Below are 6,914 nucleotides of genomic sequence, written 5' to 3'. Positions count from 1 at the left end.
GTAGCGCAGCTCAGCATGTCGCTGTGGGTCCTATACCTTGGTTATTGGATCCGGAGCAGTAATTCTGTGTAATGTGCCCTTGGGTCACTTGGAGGCCTTGTTTCAAGCACAGATCGCTGGGCCTCCCCGCCAGAGATTCTGACTGAAAAGGGTGGAGGTGGAGCCTGAGAATTGGCATTCTTAGTAAGTTCCTAGATGGTGTTGCTGCTGCTCCTTCTCCCCCACCTCTTCCCCCCTCCTCCTCTTCCCCCCTCCTCCTCTTCCCCCCTCCTCCTCTTCCCCCCTCCTCCTCTTTCCCCCTCCCTTCTCATCCAGGGGTTACACTTTCAGGATCAGTGATCTATTTTTTTTTGTTAATGTTTTATTTATTTTTGATAGAGAGGCATGAGAGGGGGAGGGGCAGAGAGAGAAGGAGACACAGAACCGGAAGCAGGCTCCAGGCTCTGAGCTAGCTGTCAGCACAGAGCCTGACGGGGCTCGAACCCACGAACGTGAGATCTGACCTGAGCTGAAGCCGGAGGCTTAACCGACTGAGCCACCCAGGCGCCCCTCAGGATCAGTGATCTAAAGGCTTGATCATCACAAGAAGATGTGGTATATATATTTAATGGAATACTACATGACCATGAGGAAATGAAATCTGGCCATTTGTAGGAAAGTGGATGGACCTCGAGGGTGTCTTGCTAAGCGAAATAAGTCAGGCAGAGAAGGACAGGTATCATATGTTTGTACTCATAGGTCTCACAGGAGAACCCTAATGGAGGACGAGGGGGAGGGGAAGACGGAAAGAGAGTTGGGGAGAGACAAGGATGCAAAACCCGAGAGACTATTGAATACTGAAAACGAACTGAGGGTTGAAGGGGAAGTGGGGGGGGGGAAAGAGGTGGTGGTGATGGAGGAGGGCACTTGTGGGGAAGAGCACTGGGTGTTGTATGGAAACCGACTTCATAGTAAACTATTAGTAAAAAATAAATTAAAAAAATGAAGGCTTGATCACCTTGAGGCATATGGTCTTCTAGGCCTGAAATGTCTAGTCGTCTCTTCTGTGGCAGCTATTGACGGTTGTGCCTTAACTCCATTAGTTCATTTGTAACGTTTGGGTCATCGTTTTGGAAGTCCCATTTTGTCAGGGCATAATTGTTTATAAGGCCTTTAAGGCACATTGGTGCCTCTGGTTTGAAGTTGGATAAAACTGTGGGAGTGGTTCCATTTTCCGGTGCAAATTCACCCAGGCTGTGTGCTAAGTGGACTCCAAAGAGATTTATTGCGAAGTCCTATGGCAAGAGAGATTTTTTTCTCAACTCTTCTGGTTAATTTTCTTAGAGAATAGAGACAACAGACTTACTTTTGAATGAAGACAACCATAATCGGATAGTGTTTTATTTTGAAAATTTAAGCAAGATTTTGGTGTGCCTGTTTGTTTATTTTTTTTTTAATTTTTTTTGTGGTTTTTATTTATTTTTGAGAGACAGAGACAGTGCGAGCAGGGGAGGGTCAGAGAGAGAGGGAGGCACAGAATCTGAAGCAGGCTCCAGGTTCCAAGCTAGCTTGTTAGCACAGAGCCCGATGCGGGGCTTGAACCCACGAACCTTGAGATCATGACCTGAGCTGAAGCCGGACGCTCAACTGACTGAGCCCCCCAGGTGCCCCGTGCCTGCTTATTTAAAGGCAAGAAGTATGATTGTTTTCTAGAAGACTGTATTTCACAGTTGATGTTTTGTTATTTGCTATGAACTTACAGGCAATGTAGCAGCAAATGGGAGGAGTCCTCCTACTCTGCTGGTGTCTGTCCTAAACCCATTGTGGAGCCCCTGACTGTGACAGCGGGGCTCTGGTCTTGCCTGAGACCATTCTTCGTAATGGGGCCCCATGTGGTTGTCACCTACTGAATGTATCTGAGCAGTCTGGGTGGTAGGAAGTTTTTAGACAGCCGAGAGGTCATCTGTGCTTGCCAGTGGTTACCAAAGTTCAAAGTCAAGACAGGTACACGATTTTAGTTATTAATCTTCTATGTTCTTGGCCCTGTTGTTACTGTCATATAGAAACCATTTTTAATTTTAGTAAAGGTTTTTTCCCCCAATTTATATTAAAAATATGTGCAGGTAGTTTCATTTGCAGAAAAATGAGCAAATAAGAAAATAAGGCTCCATGATCTTACCATCTAGAAGTAGTCACTGTCAACATTTTGGTGTACACGCTTCTCAAGGGGTAGCATCATATAGTGTTATTTGATACAATTTACCTTCTCAGAAACATGAGCATTATTATAGACCGAGGTACAACCATTGGTCTGTCTGAAAGAACAGTAAATGACATTCTGCAGGAATGAAAGACATAATGTATAGCTGGTCTGGATTAGCTTTTCTTTCACTTATTTTTATATTAAAAATTATTTTATTTGAGAGATAGAGTGTGTGAGCAGGGCAGAGGGACAGAGGGAGAGTGAGAGAATCTTAAACAGGCTCCATGCCCAGCCCAATGCTAGGCTCGATCTTACAACCTTGGGAACATGACCTGACCTGATCTGAAGAGTCGGATGCTCAATGGACTGAGCCACCCAAGTGTCCCTGGCTTTCCTGAAGAAATACTTGAGGTACTAATATAATAAGAACTTAAGAGGTCAAGATATGGTAGGTAAGGAAAGGCCAGACAGAGGAGCCTTGAGTTGGAAGGCATTCACCAGTTGCACAGGGGGTGCCCAAAAAGCCTAGCAGGGTATTTGACACACTTTGTAGGGTTGGAGAGGAAATATTTTGGAAATATCTACACATAAATGCAACTAATTAGAACAAAAAACTACAGTAACTGGAAATTAGTACAAAGGAAATTGTGAAGTTGAAATATTAGGGGAATTTCAGACGAGCAGTTTTAACAGCAGATGAGCCACGACTGAAGAAATTGGAGGATTCATGAACTGCAAGTGAGATGAGAAGGTCAGTAGGTGGCAGCGCAGCGGGAAGGGTGGGGCTGTGCAGAATGACAGAAGAGGCAGACAGGCCCTGCTGACATGGGGTGGCCGCTCTGCACCTGCGCGTGGGCCACACGTGACTCGGCATTCCCAAACAAGGGACACGAGGAGAGAATGGAGCAGAGCTGCACTCACAGGGATAAGAGCTGAGAATTTTGCAAAATGCACTGAAGAAATAGAGCCACAGATTGAAGAGACACCGAGGACCCTGAGCAGAATAACACACAGAAAATGATAGCTAGTGAGCATCACCATTAAACTTCTATTTTTGTTTAATTAACTTAGTTTATTTTTTGAGGGAGAGAGAGAGAGCGTGAGCAGGGGAAGGGCAGAGGGAGGGGAGAGAGACAGAACTTGGAGCAGGCTCCACTCGGTCTGCATGGAACCTGTTGTAGGGCTCGAACTCACGAACCATGAGCTCATGACCTGAACCGAAACCAAGGATCCGACACTTAACCAACTGGGCCACCAGGTGCCCTTTCATCACAGTAAAACTTTTGAAGCCAAGGAGAAATCTCAAGTAACCAAAAAGAAAAATAAGCAGTAAGACTGATGATTAGCTTCTTAGTTGAACAGTGGGAGTTGACAGACTAAAAAGTGCTCTTGTAAAAAGTTTTTTTTTAATTAATTTTTTTTTTTTTAAATTTAAGAGAGAACACACAATGGCAGCGAGAGAGAATCCCAAGCAGGCTCCATGCTCCGTGCTGGAGCCTGATGCAGGGCTTGCCCCCATGACCCTGGGATCGTGACCCGAGCCGAAACCAAGCATTGGATGCTCAACCATCTGAGCTTTCCTGGTTCCCCAGAGAAGTGCTCTTTCTATAGAAAGTGCTATTGGGGGTGCCTAGCTGCTCTGTTGGTAGAGCTCGCAACTGGGTCTCAGGGTCGTGCGTTCAAGCCCCATGTTGGGCATAGAGGTTACTTAATGAAATAAATACATAAAAGAAATAAAAATCTTATGTTTAGGCTTATTTAAAATTAATAAAGTGCTAATAGTAGTGACTACTAATCAAGGGTTCTGAAGCCATCAAATCTATCATTGAAGCTCTCTAAACACATTTTTAGATAGCCTCCTGGCAATGGAATGGGAATTCTAAATAGTATTCTTTAGGTTGAGAGGGAAGTGTGATCCCAGGCTTGGAGATGCAAGAAGGAATGAAAAGTTAAAAAAAAAAAAAAGTGTGTGTGGGCAAAGGAGAAAAAGCACCAACTGTATAGACAAGTATATGGGTTTGAGGGTTATGGGTTTAAAAATCTAGAGACAAAGTAGCAAATAATAGTAATTGGGCTTGTATGTCAGCGGGGGGGGGGGTAACAAGTATTCTTAGATATTTGTGATGAGAAGTGGAAAATACAAGTTTACAGTGGACTTTTAATAAGATGAAGACACGGTTAGTAATCTCTAACCAAAGAATTGTAAGAGGGTGTGTAACAAGCTAGTAGAGGGGGAGATGGGGAAGAATCATAAAGGGCAAGAAAGGCGGGAGGTGCCGGACGCTATCAGGCTGTCAGCAGCCAGCAGCATGCTCCCGTGTACTGTCCTCACGGTGCATCAGGCGGTTCCAGGGCGGTTCCAGGGCGAGACTACGGAGCCAGCCCCGCCTTCACTCTACTGCGAAGGGGAGGCTGGACGTGAAGGATGGAAAACCTTTGTAAACGTTAACTGTAAGAAGGCTGACCTAGTATGTTAATGTTAGATTATAGGCCTTAAGGAAATTAGTATTTTTAGAGATAAGAATGGGCAATTAATTTATAATGATAAAAACAGAAAATCGAGTTGTAAATTTAGTAACATAGGGTCAGAATACATAAAGCAAAAACAGAATTGATGGGGAAAAAAGTAGGTCTCCATAATCATAGTGGGAAATTAACACACCTGTTTCTCTCAGTAATTGAGTGAAGAGTCTATGCTACTAAGAAATATAGGGGCGCCTGGGTGGCTTAGTCAGATGAGCATCGATCTTCGGCTCAGGTCATGATCTTAAGGTTGGTGAGTTCGAGCCCCACTTCGGGCTCTGTGCTGAGAGCCTGGAGCCTGCTTTGGATTCTGTGTCTCCCTCTCTCCCTGTCCCTCTCCTGTTTGTGCTCGGTCTCTCTCCCTCTCAAAAATAAACATTTAAAAAAAATTATAAAAGAACTATAGATTTGAACAACATAACTAAGGATGGGGATGCCACATTGAAACATTGTACATAATATCTGCTTCATTTCTTTACAGTGGTAAGTGGGGTGTTTATTGTATAAATACTGTCCACATTCTGACCCTTTAAGCAAGTTCTCAACAAATTTGAACATAGTGAAATAATCCCAAGTCTGTGTTCTCTGACAGTAATGGAAGTAAGACCGAAATTATTATTATTATTATTTCATATATTTTTAATGTTTTTTTAAAATTTATTTTTGAGAGACAGAGAGAGACAGCATGAGTAGGGGGAGGGGCAGAGAGAGAAGAAGACATAGAATCCGAAACAGGCTCCAGGCTCTGAGCTGTCAGCACAGAGCCTGATGTGGGGCTCGAACCCATGAACTGTGAGATCATGACCCGAGTGGAAGCTGGATGCTTCACCAACTGAGCCACCCAGGTGCCCCAAGACTGAAATTATTAATAGCCAGAGTTAATAGCAGAATAATCCCCACATTAAGCAATATACTTTTAAATAACTCAATGTATCAAAGGAGAAATCACAATAAAAACTTGGGAATACTTAACTAATTAATGAAAAAATTAGGTCATATATTATGGGGTGTAGAATTTGATAGCCAGCCACCAAGATGGTGCTTGGTGATTTTTACTTTGTGGACTCATGCTTCTTGGTAGGTCCCCATGTTGAACAGGGTTGACCTGTCTTTTTTCTTTTTTTTAAGTTTGTTTATTTTGAGAGAGACCTGGAGAGAGTGAGCAGGGAGAGAGAGAGAGACAGACTCCCAAGTAGGCTCTGCACTCAGCACAGAACCCAATGTGAGGGTTGATCTCACAACCTTAAGGTCATGACCTGAGCTGAAGTCAAGAGTTAGATGCTTAACTGACAGAGCCACCGAGGTGCCTTGGGTTGACCTGTCTTATTCTATTGACTCGTGTATCTGGAGGGAAGTCAGAGGTGATGTTGATGACCCTAAGGACAAGCCTTGATGGCGAACCCCTGAAGTCTGCGCGTGGCAAGGGAGTCATCCCTTTGGGAGAAGGCCCCGCATCCCCAGGTGAGCGCGAGCTGACGGCTACGACAGCCTCGGGAGGCCCCGCGCCAGAGCCGCCTGGTGCGCTTCTCTGAGGTCTTCGCCTTTAGCCACTGTGAGATAATATGTGTTGGTTTGGGAGCTACAGTGTGGGGTCATTAGTTACATGGCATTGCACTACGAACACATAGCTGAGGCTGTGCAGAAAGGGAAATTTATTGCTCTCAATGCATATATTTTAAAAAGGTGAAATTCAGTGATCAAATGTATTTCTCAGGAAGTTAGAAAAATAACAGGAAACCGTAGAGGATACATTAGGAAGTACAGAAATTAAGAATAGAAAACATAAGCATAACAGTAGAGAGGATCAGCAAAGCCAAAAGTTCTTTGAAAGAAGGAAGGAAAAAAAGCAAAAAATAACCATTGTCAGCTTTGAAAAGGGGGCATCTCTATAGACCCTCCAGACGTTGAAAAGAGGGTATCTTATTTAAGACTGTACAGGACATTTGAAAATTAAGATGCAATAGGTAAACATTCAGGAAAACACTTGCGAAGACTGGCACAAAGAGGAAGAAAATCTGAGTAGACCTGTAGCTGTTAATGCATTGACTCTAGAGTGGAATTTCCTTATCTAGCTATTAGCGTTTCTGTTAAAAAAAAGTTTAACCTGAATCTCATGAGGAAGCAATCAGAAAAATTCAAAGAAACTGTGAAATAAGTCTCTATCCCTCAGAAATTCAGTTTCAAGAAATGCAAATAAGTAAAGTTACAA

At 43.6% G+C, this 6,914-nt stretch overlaps 1 protein-coding gene across 1 annotated transcript in view; it reads left to right on the top strand.

Moving 5' to 3' along the window:
* Positions 1-6,914, top strand: part of BRWD1 (bromodomain and WD repeat domain containing 1) — a 111,079-nt gene that overhangs the window by 27,043 nt on the left and 77,122 nt on the right. The window lies entirely within an intron of this gene.

The sequence above is a fragment of the Suricata suricatta genome, chromosome 5 (genome assembly GCF_006229205.1).
Source record: "Suricata suricatta isolate VVHF042 chromosome 5, meerkat_22Aug2017_6uvM2_HiC, whole genome shotgun sequence".
In the NCBI taxonomy this organism is placed as follows: Eukaryota; Metazoa; Chordata; class Mammalia; order Carnivora; family Herpestidae; genus Suricata; species Suricata suricatta.
Note: the sequence above shows the minus strand (reverse complement) of the source record. Positions and strands in the feature narration are given on the sequence as shown.